We start from the raw sequence: 23,670 nt of genomic DNA, 5'->3' as shown, positions 1-23,670 counted from the left end.
TGTACATTTGCAATAGCAGGATCTGACTTGTCCCCTTGCTAACATGGAGCTCAAAGTGATCATGGTGTGCAGCATAGTGAAAACCTGGACTGTCACCAATTCAGTACAGTATACAGATAGCTCGTTTTAGGCCATATCCTCCCATTCTCATGTAGAATAATGTAGGAAGGGAGCACTTAATTTAAAAACTGTGTATCATTTACGGAAAGGAAGGCTTGTGAACATGTGGAAGAAGCAAGGAGTGTGGTCAGAGTTACTCATAGTTTGAAGAACCATGGACACTGACTGTGCAGACCCTGCAGATCTCTGGCCATATGAGTTTGTGCCCCTTGGCTCTGTGCTGTTCCTAGCCCTCCCCCACCTAAACAATGGTATCACATTGGGAACAGTTGATGCGGTGGTACTGGCTTCTCCCCAGCACAATCGGTGTCTATCTGTGACTGACCCGTCACAGAGCACATACTGTGAGTTCATGTTGGGCCATTTGCCTTATTATGAACATTTCTTTTCTCTTTTTAAGAATTTGCACCTGACCATATCTCAGAGAAGAGAAAAGGTCTCAACATGTTACATAGTCGATATTATTTGAATGCTAGAATGCTGTTTGCTTGTAAGTTTCATGTTAGAACCATGCTATGCCCCTCACCCAGGCAAATCAACTCAAAGTCTGAGCCATATGACACATCAGTAAACATAATGGCATCCTTGCATTTTTGGAAATAGTTTAACATCCCACAACTATTTTTATTCTCAAGTTCATGGGCTTATGAATGAGAAGAATATCACTGGATAACTGCCATTCAGAAATATGTGTAGAAAAATCCTAGATGTCTGTGCATCTGATGGAATGATCAAAAACACTCAAAAAATGCATATGCTAAACTTTTTAGAAATGCACATTGCTGAAATATATCCTACAACTAATGTCACATTTCAGATATATTTTAATTGTATTTTTACATTTGATATTCAAATTGGAAAAGTATATCTTATTAAACACAACACTTGGCTTTGCTATTTTAATAAAATATAAGTTGTTAAGGGAAAGAAAAGCAAAACTACTGATTCTTTTCCTTATGATGATCAAATGAGTCTTTCATGTTGTATCTTACACTTCACTTTTTAGCATTTTGAGGCAAATAGCAGATATCAAAACTTAGTAAATAATCAAAGACATACTCAGTTTTTCCAAACTGTCATGCTACTTATCTTGTATTAACTGATCTCTTAGGTAGCATAAGCTTATTTAATTGCTACTGAAGATTATTTGGATGAAAAAAGAGATGACACTTTCCCTTACCTTCAAAAAAGACAAAACTATATTTTTCAAACAGACACACACAGAGAGCCAGATTCTGATCTCCTACACACATGCACAAGTGCAATAGCTAATGTTAAAAGATTTGATAGGAGCTGCATATCTAAGATTGCACTCTGGATCACTGACTGTACATTCTATACTTAAAATGACAATTTGGAAATATATTTTATTGCTGAGTAATTCATATTGTGTTACATTAAAAAAGCAGGTTTCTGATTTTATTTCTAAAGGGTAGTTATGCATGCACAATAACTACATTTCAAAAGGAGTTTTAGTAGGTTAGCAAAGTGCATATGCATGTATCCCCACTGACATGATAGACCGTAATGGCTGCGGTCTGTCATGTCAAGCATCTGCATATTAAACAGTCCCTAAGTACACATTGACACAGCAGACCCTAATAGCTCTGAAGCTGTAACAATCTATTGAGTCAATAATATGCGTGTTAAAGAGCATCTTGCATACTTCCATCAATATATTTTATCTTTTAGTTAATTTGTTTCTTCTTTTTATATATATATATATATATATATTCAGTATTAATGTATTCAGTATTAATATTATTGCTATAATAACCTTTATCCTTAACACAAGGTCACAGATATGTAACATATGTCACACACATTTTCTCCGTAGCAGAATCCATCCAGAACCGGACAGTTCTTAAAAGGGTTATTGTAATATTTTACACTGCCATCATACACACTTTCAGGTTTGTAGCTGTTCAAGACAGGGTAGAAATAGTCTCTTCCCTTTGGTGCACCTGATCCAAAGCCCACTGGAGTTGTTGGAAAGACTCCAGTTGACTTTACAGGGCTTTGGATGAGGCCCAGTGTGAATCTGCTTTTTTTCCTGTTATATATTTCCTTATAATTAAATGGAAAAGGTCACAAGGGGAGAATGAAACAAAATGTAAATGGTTTAATGGCTAGTATTAGCAACAAAAAACTAAGAAACAATGTTTGAGGCCTGATTCGCCTCTTGCTTGCACTAGTTTTACATTGGCACAACACCAGAGATTTCACTGGCATTACTCCTGACTTATACCTGTACAAGCGAGAACAGAATCGCCAATATTTCCATTCCTCTTCCTAGGAATCTCTGTGTTTCTCACTGTCTCTACCCCATTCCTGGTCCCCAAACACAATCAAACCACATCCTGTATCATGCTGCGCTTCAACACAATCTCACCCTAACCTGGACCTGGCTGGGACTTCTCCCTGCCATTTATAAACATGCCCAAAACTGATGGGAATAGCATTCTAGTAATACTGCAACAACTTTCCTTGTATAATCCCACAGGCCTCAATCCTATAATTGGATCCTCCTGGGCAGCTCCCCATTGGGTTCTGTCCAGCTTCAGAGTTCTGTACGCATGGATATACCTACAGGACTGGGGCTTCAGAATCTCTCAGATATGTTGGTTAACTTACTCCTATATACCCACTAAGGCATAAGTATTTATTACTGGGCTTTACAAACAGTGAATAATTCAACACACACAGCAGCAATGACCTTCATTATTTTAGTTTCTATGCTGAATAGCTAACAAATAAAAACTTCTTGTCAGTGACACAAGATTTTTTTAATTTATAAAATGCACCAAATTATCAAAATTCAAGGCTAGTGAACAAAATTTGAAAATGGGATGCAATGATACAGATGGAGCAAATCTTGCTCAGGATTATATCTAACCTAAATCACAGAGGAGCAGATTGTGCAAACTATCCATGGTCCTGAGCTAGGAGATTATGCAAATCTGCTCTGCACCCCAAGGAGTTTTTGGAGGAATTGTCTCAAGAGGGAGACAATTCTCCCCCCCTCCCCCCAGCTTCCTAGCACAGCGAGGCAATTCATCACCATGGGACGCTGCAGAGCATGCTCCTCTCTCTGCAGCTAGCAGTTATAGGCATGGTCTCACCCCTTGTAGAGAAATTTGTACCCCCAGGGACTCATAGAAGGATCGCTGAGTAAAGGGACTGTAACTGCCCCTAATTCTTGCTCCGGGAATGCAAGGGGAGGGGCTTAAGTCTTCTCATGCCCTTCCACCCTCCAGCCAGCACACCAAGGGCCAGGGACAATCTAGCCCCAATGAAGGCATGTCACACACCAGGGTCTTGTGTGGTCTAATTCACATGTAGAAAATCTACTACCCATTTGGTTCTGCCATCAGCACATAACTAGCCACAGAGCCCTCTACTCACTTAACAGGTTGCTCGCACTGTGCTGTGTTCTCACTGAGCATTCCCAAATATTGGCCTGATCCAAAGCCCATAGAAGTCAAGGAGAAGATTCCCAATTACTTCAGTGGGCTTTGGATCAGGCTGTATATCCTTAGTAGCAAGTGTGTATGTAATTTGGATATGGCTTTGACTTCACCCTGTCCTTGTTCATGGGATGTGACCCCTTCCACACTGGTGAACGATAGCTAGCTTGCCCACTGCTTTTATTTTCATTGCCGGGCACTACACATGGAGTTGTCTCTAATTTACCAATGAGCTACAAGAGTAAGCGGCTGACAGTCATGGGTGTTTGGCTTCTGTACAAATTTAGCCAGAGTAAGATTTGACCTACTAGCTGTGAAAAAGCAGCTCATGTCACATGTGCTGCAAAACCCAGCCAGAACATACTGAAGTTTAATTGTGACAATGTTAACCTACAAAAAAGAGAACATGTGCTGCATGTCCCAAACATCAAGGAGGGGGGGGAAAGAATTCAGCACATTAGGAATGTAAAGCTTTTGATTTGCTTTTTCCTTCCACAGAGACTAAGGTCCAAATCAACAGTGCTCCCATTCATTATGACGCCCTAGCGTGAATACTAGGAGTAGGGCTTCTGATTTTTGGTTTTAACTAATAAACACGATAAAACTCCCAAGATACAGGGGGAAAAAATTGGTGTTTATCCAATAAACACCAGAAAAATATCGGAAATGGTTACTTGTGTCTAAGAGCTTGTTCATGGAGCAGTAATGTGCACTCTGGGGGTGTGATGTCTAAAGTGCACTAAAATGTTATGCATTAATTGGGCTGTGTACACCCCGCTGGAGTGTACTAAAGGTTACCTAGTACACTTGAGCAATAGTGCTTTTGGAAATAGTACTACATTAAAACACTAGGGAACATTACAAAGAGATTACTCATTACAGTACCATGGAACTTCAAACAGCTCCAGTCCACAGCAGGGTTCTGTGGTGGATGTCATGTTGCTCGTAGGTACGGCTTCTGTTTTGGGGGATTTATTAATTTCATTTTTGATTATTTATTTTTAGCAATTTTTGAGGTTTATGTAGAAGTCCAAAAATAGGGTGTTTTCAGAGGTTCCTCTTCCTCTATACTGAACTGAGTAATGTATATAGTGTATATAATGTATATACATTAGTCATCACAGTATATAGAAAGAGGAAAGCCCAAAAAACCAATTTTGGGACTTCTATATAAAACTCAAAAATTGCTAGAAATAAACCCCAAAATATTAAATTAATAAACCCCAAAAACCAAAATCCCTACCTATGAGCAATGTGACATCCACCCCAGAACACTGGGGTGGACAGGAGCTGCCTGAAGGGGACAGGTTTCAATTTCATGAAAGAGATGTTGCCACTAGAATGTATGCTACAGTGTCAGAACACATAGGGGCTGGTGATCAGCAGTGAGTCCAGACTACAGGGCCTATAGAAAACTAAAAGACAAGTAAATGTGATATATGCTGAAATGCTCCTTTTGCAAGGGTAAATTATCAATGCATCAGTGCATTATCAGGCATCCATTTCCCATTCACAATTGTGGCCACTGTGTAACTAGTTCCCATCATAGTGCTGAAAACTTCCTCTTTAGCATTATTCTAACATATTTGTTGGTTAATAAAGTCAAGAAAGAGTTTAAACCAATAGTTTTGTTGTTTCCAATAACTTGGTGGCCTCTTCTTTATGTACCCTGTGTATTAGACAAATATAGTTAATAGGAGCCAGACCTGATTGGCTGATATCTGTTTCTTTATGGGATTTATATTTGCCAAGTAGCCGGACAGCAATATCCATTTAGTATTCATGGAAAGTACTTACAGAACAATAATGACAATAATTGCTTCTGATTCTTGTGTTTACAACACTGCCAAAGTATCATTAGGGCCTTATTTATGGATAATAATGCTTATTAATCACAAGTATTTGAATTTTGGAATGTATTAGATTAATATTCTTTTGTATTTCAGTTCTGTATTAATGCTGTGAAAGGCATTTATTGAGTGCAACTCATTGGGAATACTTATTTTGGAAAAGTAAATCATCTGAGCAATTTTCAGGTAATAGATAAAGAAATTATGTGCATACCACTCAGCTAACGTGTGCACAGTGAGCAATGGATACTACGAAAATCAGCACCTGTGGACTAAAATCAGGGACAGACTCTGAAAAGAAAATACTCTGAAAGGGATACTGATATTACAGGTTAGTTTGCTTTTAGAAATCCTATTGAATAAAATGCTTTTTATTATTTTGAATAAATATTTTCTTTTTTGTCTGTCTTTAAACTCAATCTTTAGTAATGTATACTATACTGGGGGAGAGTTTTTGCATGAATTCTAAGATTCATGGATGCTTGAAAGGTTGCTAACATAGGAAGTATAGTATAAAAAAGACAATTTTGGATGTAAATAATTTCAGCTTTTATAAATCAGTGTCTGGTAGTGCTAGAATAACATGATGGAATGAAAGCGTAAGAGGAAATGACAGTTGTAACAAGCAAAAACGTAACCCTAAATCTAAATATCAACTGCCATATATTCATATTCTCCTTTGTCCTTCTGTAGTACTTACAATTCTGAAAAAACACCAAAGCTACTGTAGTACCAAACTCTCTGATTTTTGGTGTGCGGCCAGCTCCATAAATTTGCATTTAAACAAATAAAATCCAGAACAGTGTCGTATGTCTTTTTTTTTCTGAGATGGTTCTTCAAGCATAATTTAAAGAAGCACTGTCAACTTAAAAATCACATTTTGGTCTGATTTTTTTTCCCCTGACTGTTGATGTAACACTTATGATTACTATCACTGACAAAGATTACAGAAACTATCTTCCTATATTTTATTCAGTTTATTTACTTTGTGCTTTTTGTAACAATTTGTGCATAGTCAGGTTAACCTGTGTAGTCGGTCACTTCCCCCTGTTTGGGTGATTCTTTTATTCAGCACCCGTGGAAACAAAAAAATTTTAAAAATAACTGTAAAAGCACAAAACTAGAGAAATTGGGAGGAACATTTAGGTCTGGTGAAGTACCTGAAACTACACTTAACTCATATATTTAATATTTATATAAGCTGACAGTGTCCCTTTAAAATGTAAGTATTTCACCTATTAATATTTTGGCTGGCTTTATTAAATATATTTATAAAACACATGCATACAGGTTTACTGAGAATTTCAAAGCATTAAGCAATAGTCCATGCTGTATATAGCTTGATCCCTATTAGAAGAATCAAAGATATTTTTAAAATATTTTAGAAGAGATGAGCCCAAGTAGCAAAGATCAGGCCCAGATCTGGAGTAGAAGTTTTACTAAGTTCAGTTCCCAAAGAACTATCCCACTGATCAGAGGTGGGAGTGGGTCTCTAGTTGTAAGGCCTGGTATTATCCTTTGCTTGACCCATTGTTATAGACATAAAGGAAGTTCAGATCCAAATTAAGAGCTGGGTTTCCCTGAATTTTGGGATGTTTGGCTGAGGGGCTTGGACTAGGCCCATCCCTAATTTTTACTCAGCAATATCTGAAAAAAATTGTTTCAAACATTGATCATGTTACTGAAGGTCTTTCACTAATGATCAATCACCCTTTTTAGTTCTTCTGATTCTACTGTACTAAACAAAATTCCATAATGTCAGCATTTGAATGTTACATGATTAATTACAATGGTACAGTACGTGACATCATTTCTTCCTAGCTCTTATTTATTGCCCCCCACACACAAAAAGTTTAGACTGGTGGTTAGAATTCAGTTTATTACACTCAGAAAATTGTCCTTCCTAAAAAGGCCCAGAAAATATACTTCTTAGTATTTCCAAATCATAGCACAAAATCTGTGGAAGAATATAATACTAAGATCTTTACTTGTGTAGCCTAAAATGGCAGCATTGAAAGCATAACTCACCATATGCAGCTTCCAGCCTCCCTGTATTTAATAGTATTAAAGTATTTGTAGCATGGATATCACTTTTTTTTCAAAATGTTTTTACTGTTTTAGGGACTGTTCCTACTCTCCCTACTGTAAATGGCAAAACTACCAACAGTTATCCATGGAATTATAGTACTGGCATTTACATCATTGGGAGCAATAAAGAACCTTTTTGCATGGGGGTAAGGTGATTGTTTTGAGGGAGAGGGTGTTATACTACTGCTTTCTTCAATATTCAGTATTCCTTTTATCCTGAACATCCTCTACAGAAAGGAACCTAAATTCCAAATAACAATCTGTAGCCCAAATTTTCAAACCAGCACACCAAAACCTAGGTTCCTTAATCCATATTTAATTTCCTGTGGCCTGGTTTTCAGAAGTGCTGAGCTCCCACAAATCCCCCTGAAGTCAATGGCAGCTGTACAGTGCTCAGCACTTTTGAAAATCAGACCACTTGCATTTAGGTGGGTTCCTAAATATAGATTTATGAGCACCCACGTTTGAAAATGTTGGCCTTGATGCGCAATATATGGACCTAATCCTGCAAACTCTTACTCACATAGTCAATAGGACTATTCATCTGAGTAAGGGCTTGCAGGACCAGATCTCAAAATAGTGCTAAACTGTAAACTGCAAACCTACCTGCTTACATTAACAGTGGGACTGCTAGAGGTTAAACTTTAGGATTTAAGGGTACAAAATCTAAAACCAATGTAGAACAGTTTTGTCTGAGTAATTTGTTCTTTAACAGTATTATTGCAATTACGATACATAAATTAACATTTCAACATGGAGCTAGAAAAGACCTGGCCACATAAGTAAGTTTGAAAATAATCTTTTTTTCTTGCTTTATTTTACTTACTATATTTCTCAGTGGAACTATAATGTGCCTGCCTATCTTTAGTGTAGGCTTTATTATCAAATTGTAATTCTTTTTGCTTTCAAACTGCATGATTATTCTGTATTTATCCCTCCAGATACATAATGTGACCATTTATCTTCCTTATTTTTATATAATTTATAGCTACTGTAGTTTTGAATTCATAGCCCCTCTTCATTAATTGGCTTGATGTAAAGGCTTCTTTTACATACTTGAATGGAATTTTTGCTCAGCAAATTATATCTATATATAAAACATCATCTTTATTAAACTGTAAGAAAAAATTAGAAATAAAAATAAAATCATATGTCACCATCTGATATTCTATCAACCAAAAAGTACACTCTTGTCTACATCTAAATATCCCTGTGGGAGTTATATATTTTTAATACATGCTATATATTTTGTAATTTTTTTGTCTGTTGTAGCATGTCTGAGTTTTTTAATTCCAAACTTTTAAAAAATGTTAAGGCAACAATCATGGGAGTAGATTTAGTATGATTTTCATTATGATAAGTTCAATAATTATCCTTTAAGCATGACATGAAAGTCCCATTGTTTTAAAAAGTTTCTTCTGGAATAAATAATCATCATTCACATTGGTGTAACAAAATTTAAAACAAAAAACAAAGAAAAGTGGAAACGAAAATGTGTTTTAATAGCAAAGAAATTCACGTTTAAACAAACATGGAGGAAAGGGAAAAACTGTTTAACAATGGATTTGTTTTTATATCAGAACAGATTGGAATTTAAAATCTCAATAGCAAGATTTAAAAAGAGATTGGACATTTATATAGAGAAGACAACACCAGACAGAGTTATCATAATTAATAACCAAAAAAACTGGAAGAGATATTAAACTTCATGTGTCAGGGCTTTAGCCCATCTCTAACTAGTAGAGTTCAGGAAAAGAGCTAATGTGGGGGTAGATTACCCCACATCTGCCTATCACAAGGGTCTTCCACTTTCCTCTGAAGCATCTGGTTGACCCCTGTCAGAGACAAGATATTGGACTACATGGACCTTTGGTCTGGTCCAGTATGGCAATTCCTATGTTTTTCTGTCCCTAATGGGAACTTCAGTATTTCCTAGTTCTTGACGGTGTCTTGTGTAATTTGTAAGGTAGAAAAATTCTCACAATCATCTGGATCCAACATCACTTTCTGATCCTATGAATCAGCACAAATTAACCTGTATATCTAACTCTTCTAAAAAGCTTAACCCTGCATTCCTTACTTAAAGGCAAATTCTGCTCGCCTTAATTGTTGAAGCCAAAGAGAATTTTGCTTGATTAAAGTAAGCAGGATCTGGCCCTCATTTCTCATGCTGGAATAATTGTTATCCGGGATCACAATATGGCACTCAGACCTTACTCCAGCACACTTCTCATAGATTTTAATGAGAAGATATGGCCTTCATGCCAACCATATTATAACCCCACTGCAGCATTTATGTCAGAGTGAGGATTGAGAAACAGATCCTGGTCACTTTATTCAGGCAAAACTCCCATTGCCTTCAAAACATACGGTAAGCAGAATCTGGCCCTAGGCAAGGAACATAGGATTTAGCTTTTAGAAGAATTAGGTATACATGCTCATTTGTGCTAGAACAAAACCAGGAAGTGTTGAAGTCAAAGGGACTCATGCATGAAGAAGGACTGAGGGCCATGTCTTCATCCCACTGAAAACATCCAATGGGACCACAATTTGGAGTTGGAATGCAGAATTTGACCCTAATACAATCCTCCCAAAAGCTTTTATTGTGATAATTTTAGTATTGTAGTATTTTTTAAAAAATCCAATGCCCAATGTTACATGATTTGCTTTAAGCAAAAGCAAATATATTGTATAGATTACTATTCTAATCTGCATTAATTTTAAAACCAAATATGATTATTGTTGTGTTATCTGGCTTCATGCTTTCTATAAATGTCCCTTTATGGTTTTGTTTTTAGTATATATTTAAAAAATGCAAGAATTATGGAGTATGTCAATTCACTTCATTTCATTAATCAGCTACCTGAAAATGTTTTTCTTGCAATGTAGTGGAAAGTAAAATGAATGTTCTTTTTTATAACGACCAAAAGTAAATTCATATTCCACAATGTTTATATTTCATGTGCAAAATTACCTGATATGTTGAGATATCTGACTTTAGTTCTTTAATAAATTGCTTCATTGGCAAAATGTTGCATTTAAAATTTAGAATCTAAAATGAACTACTTATGTTTTCTTGCCATGAAACATTTTTTAAGTTCACAGTAATGTTAAATATGATGCATTTAAAATATTAATATTTCACATGTATTATTCACTGACTTCCAGGTGTCATAGCAAGTTAGTGACACTTCATATTTCAAAGGAAGAATTGTTTCTTTTTTCAATACTAATGTTCTATTAATTCACTTTGTAATATCACTCCAGTTCAGGCAAACAGAATTGCACTAAATTACTTATGCCAAAAATCATGCTGAAGTTGTTGACATTATATAAAATTTCATTTTCCATTACTATTTTATATGGTCTTATCTTGCTGGTGTCTTTTTCAAGTGCAATACATGGCCCTCATTAGTTAGTTTTAGAAACACAGGTATATACATGAACATTTATATGTTGACATGAGAGTGCATGTGGATATATATTATACATTCTATCAGTTAAATGGATTTTACAGAGTGAAACTTCCAGTAAATTACATGTAAATATTCTTTATGAACATGCTGGGTCTCATTTAAAGTTTCTATGGTGGAGCATCAACAGATCCAGTTACTGCTGTTTTTTCAGTAACTTAGTGTGATTTTCTGTTCCAGCATGTGTTTTAAAATATATACAAGATAAATTGACTGAGAACTTTTCTATTATAAAGGCCTAAAGGCAAACAGCTTCCTCATCAAATCCAAATAAAGGCAAAAATGCTGGATGTGAAAAAAGAACCTATTTATGACCCTGTAACATTCATATCCTTCATATAAAGATCACATGGCTACATAACTATCCCCAAAGATATGGTGGAAAATATACCTGGAGATGCCAAAAAGCTTTAATAAGTGAATCAGAAAATAATTCTATAAAATGCCTTTCAACAGTGAGATAATTACAAAGCACTGGATCCAGAATAGTGAACAGTAGTGAAATTACTTATAAATAAATGTAAAGAGCTAAAAATATACATGGCTAGTTGTCTAACCAACTCTTTCTGAATGTCATCAGAGTCAAATGTTGCTTTAAGTAGGAATACAATTCCAAGGTTATTCATAACTAATCTTGAAGGAAGACACATTAATATATATTTTTAAGTATATGCTCTGAACTTTCAGTTTTGCTACATTGTTTAGTGTAATACAGGTAAGGTCTCCCATATTGGTTTAATCTCTGCCATGTTTTCAATTTGGAATTTAACAAATCTGAACATTTAAAAAAAAAAAACTTGATCCAAATCTTTTAAAATAAATAAATAACCCTCTTCTCCTTTGTGACCACAACAAAACGATTTGGATGACAGTAAACAACATGAGAGTCTCCAGGTCTGTAGTATGGAACAGTCTTCTATTTCTATCAATTCTTCAGACGCCAGGATTTTGACATACCAACTATACCCCCAACTCCAAATTAACAACAGAAGTAAGACACCATCATATAGACATCCAAAGTCAAATGCTCCCTTTTCTGTCTAGCCCACCTAAAATATTAAAGAAGCCTAAACAAAGCAAGTGCACATCAAGCTAGAACCAATTAAGGAAACGAAATTTATATACAAACACACAGGGAGACACACACACACACACCACACATACACACCTTACTGAGCATGCTGGAAGGGATGGATTTTCTCCCCCAGTGATACCTACCTTATGAGTGCTCGCAGGAAGGCACTGGGTTAAAGTGTAATCCCCTTTGATATTTTTGATCCAGTTTCACGCGGAGTGGCGGGGGGGGGAGGGGGGAGGAAGTAAAGAGAGTGCAAGAGAAAAATCAAACTTGGGTACCAAATTATAGATCAGTTAGTGGCGGAGGAGGGGGGTGAAAAGACATAATTAGTGACAGAGTCTGGACACCCCCCCACACACACACCCCCGCACTGGGGGCTGACTGAGTGGGCAAGGGAGGCAGGGCGATGAGCCAGGCGAGCTGGAGCGGTGCAGGGCTACATCCCCCCCACCACCACCACCACCACCACCCTCCTTCCCACCCCCAGCCTTAGCGCAAAGCCACAGCGCGGCGGCGGAGGAGAAGCAGCAGCCGCAGCTACCTGGGAGCAGGCGGAGCCGTCGTGCGCAGCGCCGGGCTGGGCGAGCCGCAGGGGCCGGGCCGGGCGAAGGGAGCCGAGGGCTGCAGCCAGTCGCTCCGCGCGGCCAGCCGGTCCCCTTGGGTGCCGCAGGCGGGCGGCGCTCGGCTGCCGGAGGCGAGGGGGAGCCGCGCAGGGGCGGGGGAGCGGGGCTGTGGGTGTGCGCGCGCCCCGGGGGCTGCTGCGGCTGCTTCTCCCTCCTTCAGCCTCCCCCCGCCCGCTCTGCCTCTCTCGCCACGGCCACAGCTGCCGTTTGGCAGCGGAGGGGAGCAGGACTCGCCCCCCCACACCCCCACACCCCCAGTCCTGGGGAGAAGCACTAAAAAGGGGGGGGAGGAAGAGAGCGGGGGGGGGGGATTGGGCTCCTGCAACTGCACCAGCCCAAGTGGGAGCCAAGGCTGGAGCATCGATTGCGTCATTTAGGAGGGTCCCCCCCCCCTTTCCTTCCCCGAGCCGGAGTGAGCTACCTGCCAGTCTGTGCAGCTCTCCCCATCCAGGTGCCGCTGCTGCGCCGGTGTCAGTCCGTCCGCAGGGCTCGGGCCGGGGGAATGGGGACCCCGCGCAGTAGCTGGCCCGGGGCCGGGGGCAGCCGGAGCCAGCCCTTGTCTTGCGAGCCGCCGCGCGAGGCTCCGGGAAGGGTCAGGCCGAGCCGATGGGAGCGATTAAGACGCATCTGCTGTGTCGGCCTTCCCGCCGTCCTCGCGCCCCTGCGTGCCGCGGAAAGCTGCCGGCGGGCGGGCGGCTTCGCTGCTCGGTGGTCGCTCGCGGCCGGGCGGATCCCGCAGCAGCGCGTTTTGTCCGTGCAGCTTGGCTTCAGCGCACCCCGGCAGACTGGCAAAAGGGAATTCACTGGTGCTTGGAGGGTGCTACTTTATTTGCAGGGTTGTTGGTTTGGTTTTTGGTTGGGTTCCCGTCCCGTCCCCCACCGCAAAAAAAAAAGTTGCCCGTGTGCTGGGGAGGGGAAAGGATGCTCCCTGCTCCAGCTCCTGGTGCCCAAGGCGTGCGTTGAAAGTGTTAGCCGTCCACTTGTGCATTGCCCGGTGGGGTTCATTGAGCCCACTGTCATTTCCTCCTACTTCAGCTACACACAAACTTTTCTTCTGCAGAGAGGAACTAGTTGAGGCTGAGAATCTGAAGGTAGCGAAGCCCTAGCGGCTCTCCTCGAGCTGCACTGACCCCAGCACACAGGCGAAGGAGCGGTCTGCGGGGCCTTTTTATAACTGACAGAGAGTGCAGCATGCCGTACATTTTAGACAAAATAACAGCCTCGGGAACAATTCCCCTCCCTCCACCAATGGCTGCTTATCCCAGCATTGTTTCCTTCTGTAACTGATCCTCTCTAAGGATGTTTAAACTCAGCTTCAACCATTCATGTCTTTTTTCCCCACAGTGTCAATATTAAAAGTGTACATTTTCCCTCATGAGATGCAGATCGTGAGAATCTAATTTGGGGGACCATTTTGACTTCAGATATATGAGAGAGAAAATCCACTACCTAAATGAGTTTATGATATCGATTCTGTAGGATAATAACCTATGGATGCTGCAAATAATAGGGGGTGTTTTGTTTTTCATATGGTATATAATGATGAGTCTGTCAGACTACACACTGCTTGATCTTTTATATATATATAATATACAATATTTCATACACACACGCTGTTGATACCGTAGGTGTTTGAGGGTGGGGACAAAATATCTTATAAATCTGAAGCTTTTATCAGGCAGAGCAGATTACTTTAAGCGTTCAATTTCTCAGCGATCCAATTTTATTAGGATTTACTATCATTTGTGCTGTGCATCCCTGGGGAAATAATGCTTTGATTAATGTAATCCTGGGCTGGGATCCGCCACATGCCCCTCTCCCAGGAGAAGAGCCCTGTTTGACAAACAAAAACAGAGCAGCAACTATTGCAATCTGCACTCACCTTTAGAAGACACAAAAAATCCACCCCTCTCTCGAATACAACAGCAGCATTTCAAAACAATGTGAACTCTTATTAATTTACTCTGAATGCTCCTGATTCAGTGTGGGCTGTCCAGTCCAGCCCTCAACTTCAAAGACAGCCCAAAGGATGCTCTCTGTTCCCCACAGAGAAGCAAAAGCATCTCTGGGAAGCCCAGTGCCTCTCTGTAGTTCTGCCTCTCCTTGGTCTCTCAGCGTTTCTGCCTCTTTGTTTCCCACTGCAGGGCTTGCTGCAAACTGTTTTCAACTCTCCTCATTCAATCCACCAGCAGCCAGAGGCCTATGAAGCTCTGTCATTTCATGAGGTTCAGTCACACATACCTGAAGCCATATATACCTCTCAAACCAGGGCAATGGTAAGCAAACCACAACAAAGTGCTCTAAGCAGTTCAAAAGGGAGGTAGTGGGGCCCCAGAAAACAGCCTTGAACAAAAGATCTTGTTAAATAAAAAGAAAACATTCCACCTTTGTTATTTTTTAAATATCTAGATTTTTTTTCTTTTGTTTTGGAAAGTGCTTTTCTCCCCCAGTGCAGAGCAATATACTTTTAAAAGGCCTAATGAAATAAGCAAACCAAGATCAGAACTAAACGTGCTTTCCCTTCCTTTATAACAGTAGGTGAACTGGCCTGTAGTCTCCCCACATCATGAAGCACATTATGGGCAGCCGAAATGGTAGTGCAGTGTTTATCTTATTCCACCATAACAAAGCAGGTCTCATGGTGCTTGAGGAGGAGATCCAGTGACAAAGGAGGGCTCTGCCTGCGGTTTTGCCACTTTATTCAAAGTCTGGATTAATAAATCCAGGCTAGGGAGGAGGGCTCTCAAGCCTGCAGATAGGGGATGGGATTTGCAACAGGGTTTTCAATAAGATGCCAGCATCTCTCTCCTGTTTACCCAATGACCGCATTACAGTGACTCAGCATTTACAGTTTCTTTAGGTGTGTTTCCCCCCCCCCCCCCTCTTCTTTTCTTTCCTGGTGAAAAACGATGCAATTACATTTCTGCATGCTGATCTGCGCGTTCGAATAACAAGCTTTAAACGCGTTATCAGACGCTTGTTAAAGGGAGTGGGGCTGCTGAGAGAGGAGAGAATGCTGCATTTTTTTAGAAAGAAATTTAAATTAAAAGCAGCTATGGGAAGAGATCGGCTGCAGCTCCGCTTCAATCAATGCACCGAGGCAGATTAGGAGAAAGTCTGAGTCAAAAAGCGTAAATCACGCCAGGGAAAAGTTACTTAGAATTAATTCCTGTCTTTTGAGAGTATAAAATGACTTTCCTATGTGGGATTCACTCAGTTTGCTTCACATCCCTCCCTTCAACAGTATAAAATTGTTCTTTACATTTTAATTGTAAAAAGTGGATCTTTAATAAGCCACTATTTGTGGGCGTGTTTCTTTGATCATTTCAACCAAACAGTATAAAAGGCCCCAAACTCACCATTGCTACTATTGTTATGGTAGAGGTTCCTTGCTTCAGAGGTTGCAAAATTGTAGTGGGAAGTATACAAATCCATGTTAGGAGCTCAGGATCTCCTCCTTCACAGCCCCATCAAGCAACAAGAATTTTTAAAAAGTAGGATCAGAGGGTTGAATTTAAGGAGGGGGGATGCAAAGAAATGATGAACGATGTTAACTTTGACTGTAGGAGTCATGATAGAGTTGGGTGAAGCTTCGGGGAAATAAATCATTTAATCCCAGAGCTACTGAAGTCCCTTTTTCAAACATTTTGAGGCTTGAAATCATGCTGCTGTAAAAGCGACTGAGTACTTAGAAGAATCAAACATCAAGAAATGTAAATATATTAGGAATGGATCCAAAATGAGAAAAAATAACCAGGCTATCATGAAAATATCACTAGATTATATCTCCCAAGGAAAACAACAACAACAACAACCCATCAGGAAAATTGTAGCTCTTGCATTCACTAAAGGAGAATAGACAGCATGTGCATGTTTGTGTGAAATGCCAAAAAGAGCAGCCTTAAGCTTGACCTACTGCAATCTGCACTGAGCTCCTCAGACAATAGACAAGTTCAAATGTCAAAAAATCTAATAATAAAAAACAGAGCTGCCAAACTGCACGAACTGTTTTCTGGTGTACCACAATTATTCACCCTCTTATCCACTAAGAGACTGCCACTCTTATGCGCGTAAAAGAAAATCTATGTAATGCATATAGATTTTTTTTTAATGTGAAACGCGATTGAGATGGCCAGCAAGCAAATCAGAATATGTTTAATGAAAGCAGGGCTAAGGTTTCCACAGCCTTTGAAAGACGCTAACTTATAAATCTTTTTTTATGTTGCTATATGCACAATTATTCTTATAAATAAAAATCTACATGTTCGAGGAGCTAGGTTGTAACCATATATCCGGAGAATTTTAAGGGAAGTGGTGACATTAAGTTTCATATGCAATGTGTCTACATGGAACTCAAGCCAGCAGATAGATTATTCCATTCATTTGAGAACTTTCATTACTATGCATGTTAGGTGCACCCTAAACACAATAGAGTGTATAATATCAGAAATGTGCTGTTCTAAACGTACCTATATTTTCAAATATATCTTAATTGTACGTGTAGCACTGTGTTATATTACTAATTTATTACAGAATCAGAAATTATTTATTACCCTAAACAGTAAATAAGGTTCATACTGGAACCTTCACAATTAAATGTATGGATAAAAGATCTTCCTACCTATTGTGTATCTCCTTGTTACTGTAAGCCTTTAAAAGTAATATGTATATTTTCCTCTTTTCTCCAGATTGGTTGGTGTAATATCTCTTGTTCAGCTATCAACGGTTATATGAACTACAATATGGGTAAGGTTTAAAAACAGAGCAAATCACATTACCCAGGAATGCTACAAATCTGGAATCCAGTCAACTCCACCTTTTCATCTGACTGCTGTATTATAAAGAAAAACATTTTACATATAGCATACTGTATATATAGCATGTCTTTGTTTAACATTTTAATTTGTAAATGCTAATTAGGCAGTTGCTCTCCACGATTATAGTATTACACACCTAAGCATTCTCGAATATAAGTAGATGAATACTAAATACAGTAAATAGCCACTTTGTATTTCCCAATACCTCAGCAATGTTCTTCATTTTGCAAATAAGTCTTTGCGGACAAAATAATTTAAAAAAAAAAAACCTCTTTGTAGCTTTGTTTTAATTGTCCTGGTACTTAAGGCATAAACGTGGCGATCACATCCAAATAATATCTTTAACAGCCAGCATGGAAAGTAACTCTATCAAATTAACTTGTTGCTCGTTTTAAGTGATCGTGGTTTCTATTTGCTTTTATTCGCTTCGATGTATACAGACAGTAACTTATACAGGAATAAGACTGTCGGAGTTGACCTACTAGGATTGTTTTCTTGGACTATAAATGCAAGTTGCATTTGAGGTGGAAAAAAGACAAAGCACGAACTGCACAAAAATGCAATATTTTCAAATATGGGATATTAACCATCACTGGCCACTCTAAACTCAAAATCCCATGGTCATATGTCCAAAAACTGTTTGGTAAACAATGGTAAATCCAAGATTATGTGGTGACGCTTGTGAATAAAATTGCACTCTAGATATGTACCCTAATAGTTTGGGAAATAGTCGTTGCTTTCTTTGGCAAATGAGGCAAGGTTGGAAGTTTTAGTCATGTAAATATCTCAATGCATCTTCGGTCATGTTCAATACACAGCAAGGCTTAACTCAGTTGTAAAAGTGAAGGCATGTGAACAATTTGCACATGGAAAAAAGAGAAATGTCTTATTTTTTCATTGTTTCTCTTGCTGTTTACTTCTCTCTATTATGTTTTTGAACAGTGACTTAGCTTTCCACCAGATTTATTGGCAATACTATTTCCAGGATTTAATTGGTCTTTATATTGTAAAAGCAAAGACTAAAACTTGCACAGTCACACTGAAACTGACGAAGTTCTAGTTGGAGAGAACAACCTGTCTTTTTGGCCTGGCATAGTTTGTTATGGTTATGCATCAAACGTGCGCCTGCCCCACCAGCCTCCCTGGCACTTCCACTTTTACAGGTGTTTAGCTCGTGCTAAAGGAATGTTAACTTGCTGGTGTGCATATAGATATACAGATAGACCTTCATAATAATAAACATATGTACTTATCAATAAAATCACAGAAGCTGAATTGCTGACTTATGTGTCCGATGTAGCCACCTAGAAAAATAGCTAACAGGAATGGGCTCCTTGGGCAATATGTTAAGACTATGTACAATATGTTTGCAAAACGACAGAAAATCTGAGCAGACACAGAAGTTAAGATTGTTTTATGTCTGTAAATAGCTGGAACTTCTTGTGTACTTTTTACATGTGTTTAGTGATACGGACTTCAGATGATCTAGATTGTTAACATGATTGTTAACATAATGTTATTTTATAGCTACATTCGAGATAGTGAAGTACAGTAATTGAAAGAGCGTGAGTGGCTACTTTATTGGGAATATTGCAGATACTTCTGAAGGTTTAAAATGGCAATTAAATATTAAATTATGTAAAGACACCCGGGGTTCTCTTTGTTATATCTGCAGCGGTTTAAAAGCTTTATTTGGACAAAGTCTGTGTGATACCTTAAATGATGTTTTTATTTATTTAACTGATTTCATTTACTCGAAGGCCTTATCTCACTTTAAGATAATGCACCAAATTAACAACTTTTAGGATGGCTTTTTAACTATTAGTCAAACTGTAAAGCCCAGTGTAGAATCTTGTGTTTCTATCTTAGCGGTGTGACAGCTCTATTTGGACTTAAGTCTGTTGTATTTAGGACATGAGTTTACTCTAGCCTCTTTATCCACCCCACGAGTTCACTATTTTGATGTCACCATTTATATAACTATATAAAATATCAGAGACACATATAGTTTGGAGAGGGCATTTGTTCCTCTGACAACTCTGGAGGGACAGAATTGTTGTTCAATGTAGTAACATTTTACTCACCAGGTTCTGAGCCGCATCAGTGCGCCCCCTGCTGACCATCAGTGCTCTCACTGAGCACTTCAAAAGTTTATTTTGTTCTGCAAACCGTGTCATATAAAATTAACGACAACCAATAAAATTATCTTATATGTTTCAACTGTAAAAGTCCAAAACAAAATAAAGCTAGTTTTAGTGAAGCTAGAAAGCTCTGGTTTGGCTTCGTTCTCTTTGGCTGAACTAGGGTCCTTTTATCTAAAGCCCAGTGCACAAACATATAGCTTAATGTGACTAGTGTTCTTCCTTTTATTTCTTTCTCTATGGCAACCAATATGTTCTGCTCAGAAATGTTCCCCCATCAAGGAAACAAATGATCTTGAGGGAGCAGCTCTATACGGCATCTGTTCCAATGGAGAACACAGAGTTAACCCCAGTCAAAAGAGACGCTGAGCCCGTCATCAAGAAGTGGAAACTGAGCGATTCTTCTCCCCCAAAATTGAAACCTATACCTCCCTAGTTTTACAAGTCATTTTACTGATTTGAGTATCGATCGTTTCCAAAGAAGTAACTAATTCTAGGGAATTACAATGATCACGAGTTGTTGTGTATCCAAAAGAGCAAAATGGTGCAAATAAAATAAATTAAAATTACAATAAATGAAAGTAATGTAATGGATATTTAAGCCTCGGTAAAGTTTTCAGTAGCAGTATCTGGCCTACTAATTTCACCTTACATTATTTATCACATTATTTATCACACTGACCTAAACGCTATAAAAGAGTTTCAGATCACTAGACTATACCTCTCCATTAGATGGGAATTCAGGGAAAGTGGATCTAGGGACAAGGAAAACCGTCAGAAATGAGAAACAAAGTGAAATCTGGTTTATAATGCTCAAGCCACAATCTCCTTTGAGAATAAAATGAAGGGGTGTCCTGGTTAGTTTTGATTGATTATACTCTTTCTGATGGACTTTCACTACAGAGCTCTAGATGTTGTGCTTAACCGTCTGTTCCCTAGTTACAATATTAACCCTATGTGTGCACCATCGCTCTCCTCCTCCTCCTTCTGCTCTTCATCTTCCTCCCCCAGCACCAGACTGGTTTATTTCACTCCCCAGCTCTCAGCAGGTGTCCACTTCTCTACTTTTTGCCTTGCCCCTCAGCACACTATTGCTGTTCAAAGCTGATTTTCCCCAGTCATCGGAAGAGATTCTCCTGAAGAAACATTTGAAAATAATAAATATTTATAATCCTTCACTCTTTAGAATCTATAATATTTTCTAGGGCTCCCCCTCCCCCCCCCGTGCTACCATAATTAACAGTGCCCAGAAAAGTGAAGTAGTAACCAGAAGACTTTCCAGTACTACAGAATTGCTTTACAGCCTTGAGCTTTGGAATGAGCTTTTTATGTCATATTTCACTAGGGCGATTTTTTTGAAGGGGGGGAGCGAGGGGGGCTGGTGGTTTGTTTTTGTTTTTGTTTTCTTTTCATTAGGCTTGCTTCCTTCCAGAGAGTTGCCATGGGCTCCCTGTCTTTTCCTAAGCTTTTAAAAATAGATTCACAGGACTTTAAATAAAACAAAAATAGAGAAAAAAAATTAAAAACACTTACCGACCAGACTCCCAGGATTTAGAGGGCTTTTTAAAAATTTTGTATTTTTGTGGGTTTAATAAGGTGACAGGGGAAAAATCATGTTCTGAACTCCAGCGAAACGATCCATGCTAAGATTTTCCTTTGCACTGACTCCACTAAGCCCAGCTCTCCACTTGTCTATTATTTTCACCAAAATATATGAAAATTTATGCAAATGAAAATCAGCACTAACTGTTCTCCCCTTGTTATACTTTGGATTTTTTTTTTCCAGACAAAACAATCACACTCTGCAAGGGAGGGCGTGGGCGAGAGTTGGGGAACTAAGTTGTTGTTGGCTGTTGTTTTTTTGTTTTGTTTTTGTTGTTTTTTTTTTTTAATAAAACACCAAGCTCCAGCACAAGCTTAGTTTTTGTTGTGCGTGTGTACAATATTTTTAGGATTTTTTAAAGAATGTAGATCTGTTTGCAGAGGCGCTATCACGTTTCATCAGGCCACCTGAGACGGCTTTTGAAAGCGTGTACTGTGAAATTCATAGCAGTAATTTAGACAAAATCCTCACTGTATATTAATGAAAGACGGCCCCATGGCACCGTTCCTATCCTCCCCATTCAGTGTAAACAAAACCACGAGACTCACTCGGTTTTTGAGCCTGATCCAAGCAAAATCGGCTGGAAAGGAAAACATGGGGTTCTGGCACTGACTATTCAAACGTCTGCACCTGGAGATCTCAGATTTATTCAATGAAATCTGTGTTAGATCTTTTATACACATAAAAATGAAACCTTTGGAGGACGCATGGGAACAAAAAAAATAGTTATGTTTAGGGTTTAGTTACCATTACTCTTCAGATCTGTATACTTCACATTAATGGTTTTTCTAAACCTACCTAAGATGGTATCTTTTACCGTGCAAGCAAGGACCTGGAAAGGGTCCTAAATAAATTCTGCTAGTCTACAGTTAATCTTCAAATCACGCAAATGCTGCATACTTGCTGTTGGGGATGTAGTCTGTGTTGGAAGCTGAATTCAACTAGCTGAATTTTGTAGGGAAATTATTAACTGAAAGAGGGGGGCGTTATGTTTCACATTTTAATGTAAACATAATGCATTTTTCTATCCGTAGGCGCGCGCGCACACACTATATGTGTATATGCATTATACATGACGGATAGGTAGCCTGTATGGATTACACAACACAAACACAATCATTAGTAAAGATGTGTTCCTTGAATGTCCGAATTGTGTTATTTCATTGGAAATCCCCGAGGAGTGTTCAATTTGCCCTTGTTTTGGTTGCCACTTTCTCTTTTTTCTTGGTTCACTGAGGTTGCCTGTGTGCAGCGTTTCCGCTTGGTCGCATCTCTCTCTCTCTCTCCTTCTCCTTCTCCTTCTCCCGCCCCCCTTAACTCTTTCAGCTGGATTAGAAATAATAAAACGCTTCATACGACCAGATCGGTTTCCTGTGAAATACCAGCGTTCGCAGAATAATAAAAAATAGTGGAGGAAAACCCATATATATACTGATATACACATATCAGAAGGAAATGGGGACAGAGGATTGTTTGGTGGATCTGGAGCAGGATTCAATCTGGATTTTTTTTTTTATGATAAGGATTCAGCTTTAACATGTTTTATAATAATGCACATGGTCAGAAGCTTGAGCTGTTCTGTGTGGTAAAGACATTTTATTGTGCATCCTCTCAAATATTGTTGATATTAAACAGTTCGGTGCAGCTATCCATATAAGTGTCCAAAGACATATGAGCTGCATTCTAGTTCCCATACATACAGGGGAACTCAGAAACTAAAACAAAGAAGCGTGTGGCTGATTGCATGTAATTAAGGGAACAACTTGCCATGATAGACTGGAGACTGGCCAAAAACCTTAGTAAATCTTTAAAAGATATTAGCTCCCGCACTTTGCCTTTCTGACATATGCAGAGAGAGATAAATAGAATACAAAACTTTGAAACAGAACAGGACGCTTCCTTCTGTAGGTGATGACTGTTTGATTTATGTAGACTGTAGCCTATATACAATGGTTGCTTACAGATAATGGGAAATATTCGCCCATGAGGAGACTCATGTGCATACAAGTAAAATAAATGCATTATTAGATAGTGTCTCTTCCCCTCATCTTTCTTTTCATTCCTTCCTCCCCCACCCAACCCCCCCACCCCATGCCCACGGGGGGTTTATTCTCCCTCTCTCTCCCTCCCCTAGATGCCCAAATTGCTCTGTGCTGGGAGAACTCAGATTTATCCGCTGGGCGTTAAGAGTTAAGATGTTGAGGGGAGAAGAAGAGGAGGGGCCGGGAAGGGAGCTGGAGGGGGGGGGCAGATTTCCAGCTTCTACGCCACTTTGCCTAAATTAAAAAGCAACCAATCGGAACGGCCGGAAGGGGGGGCCTCGCGTCCGGAGCCAGTCATTCTGGCTCTGTCAATCACGCAGCGGGTCTCCAATCAGCGGGGGCCCTTGCGCTCGACTTCCTTGTATTTG

General features: G+C 39.2%; 2 long non-coding RNA genes across 6 annotated transcripts in view; one reads left to right on the top strand and one right to left on the bottom strand.

Annotated features, from left to right (window-relative positions):
* Positions 1-13,939, bottom strand: part of LOC141994477 (uncharacterized) — an 87,362-nt gene extending 73,423 nt beyond the window's left edge. For 3 of the 5 annotated variants that reach the window (XR_012641140.1, XR_012641138.1, XR_012641142.1), the window contains exons 1-2: positions 12,618-12,748; positions 12,217-12,260 (exon numbers count right to left, since the gene is read on the bottom strand). This is a non-coding gene — a long non-coding RNA (uncharacterized LOC141994477). Of the gene's footprint in view, positions 1-12,216; positions 12,261-12,617; positions 12,749-13,120 lie in introns of those variants that run through there. The other 2 variants (XR_012641146.1, XR_012641139.1) reach the window with 2 other exon arrangements.
* On the top strand, positions 13,156-20,189 carry LOC141994498 (uncharacterized). The gene is made up of 3 exons (XR_012641147.1): positions 13,156-14,975; positions 17,388-17,445; positions 19,922-20,189. It is a non-coding gene; the product is annotated as an uncharacterized LOC141994498 (long non-coding RNA).
* Positions 20,190-23,670: the final 3,481 nt, after the last annotated feature.

This window comes from Natator depressus, chromosome 1 (assembly GCF_965152275.1).
Source record: "Natator depressus isolate rNatDep1 chromosome 1, rNatDep2.hap1, whole genome shotgun sequence".
In the NCBI taxonomy this organism is placed as follows: domain Eukaryota; kingdom Metazoa; phylum Chordata; order Testudines; family Cheloniidae; genus Natator; species Natator depressus.
Note: the sequence above shows the minus strand (reverse complement) of the source record. Positions and strands in the feature narration are given on the sequence as shown.